The sequence below is a fragment of the Arachis ipaensis genome, chromosome B9, assembly GCF_059453495.1.
Source record: "Arachis ipaensis isolate K30076 ecotype BB chromosome B9, ASM5945349v1, whole genome shotgun sequence".
In the NCBI taxonomy this organism is placed as follows: domain Eukaryota; kingdom Viridiplantae; phylum Streptophyta; class Magnoliopsida; order Fabales; family Fabaceae; genus Arachis; species Arachis ipaensis.
The window spans coordinates 34,424,123-34,425,178 of NC_142444.1; the positions used below are offsets into that span (position 1 = coordinate 34,424,123).

The 1,056-nt window shown below is 40.9% G+C and overlaps 1 non-coding gene across 1 annotated transcript; it reads right to left on the reverse strand.

The window, feature by feature from the left end:
* Positions 1–475: 475 nt before the first annotated feature.
* LOC148544256 (small nucleolar RNA R71) lies at positions 476–583 on the reverse strand. Its single transcript, XR_015900659.1, has one exon. It is a non-coding gene; the product is annotated as a small nucleolar RNA R71 (small nucleolar RNA).
* Positions 584–1,056: the final 473 nt, after the last annotated feature.

Here is a 1,056-nt window from a genome sequence, read left to right on the forward strand (position 1 = left end):
GACTCTGAAGAGGAAGCTAAGGGAAGCTAAAGCACAACTCTCTGGAGAAAATCTGACAGAAATTTTCAAAAAAGAAGGAGACATGGCCGAACCTAACAACAATGCACGGAAGATGCTTGGTGACTTCACTGCACCAAATTCCAACTTACATGGAAGAAGCATCTCAATCCCTGCCATTGGAGCAAACAATTTTGAGCTAAAGCCTCAATTAGTTTTTCTGTTGCAACAGAATTGCAAGTTTCATGGACTTCCATCAGAAGATCCTTTTCAGTTCTTAACTGAATTCTTGCAGATCTGTGATACTGTTAAGACCAATGGGCTTGATCTCGAGGTCTACAGGCTTATGCTTTTCCCGTTTGCTGTAAAAGACAGAGATAAAATATGGTTGGACTCTCAACCTAAAGATAGCCTGAACTCTTGGGATAAGCTGGTCACGACTTTCTTAGCCAAGTTCTTTCCTCCTCAAAAGCTTAGCAAGCTTAGAGTGGATGTTCAAACCTTCAAATAGAAAGAAGGTGAATCCCTCTATGAAGCTTGGGAGAGATACAAGAAACTGACCAAAAAGTGTCCTTCTGACATGCTTTCAGAATGGACCATCCTGGATATATTCTATGATGGTCTGTCTGAATTATCTAAGATGTCATTGGACCATTCTGCAGGTGGATCCATTCACCTAAAGAAAACGCCTGCAGAAGCTCAGGAACTCATTGACATGGTTGCAAATAACAAGTTCATGTACACTTCTGAAAGGAATCCTGTGAGTAATGGGACGCCTCAGAGGAAGGGAGTTCTTGAAATTGATACTCTGAATGCCATATTGGCTCAAAATAAAATATTGACTCAGCAAGTCAATATGATTTCTCAGAGTCTGAATGGATTGCAAGCTGCATCCAACAGTACTAAAGAAGCATCTTCTGAAGAAGAAGCATATGATCCTGAGAACCCTGCAATAGCAGAGGTGAATTACATGGGAGAACCCTATGGAAACATCTATAATCCCTCATGGAGAAATCATCCAAATTTCTCATGGAAGGATCAACAAAAGCCTCAACAAGG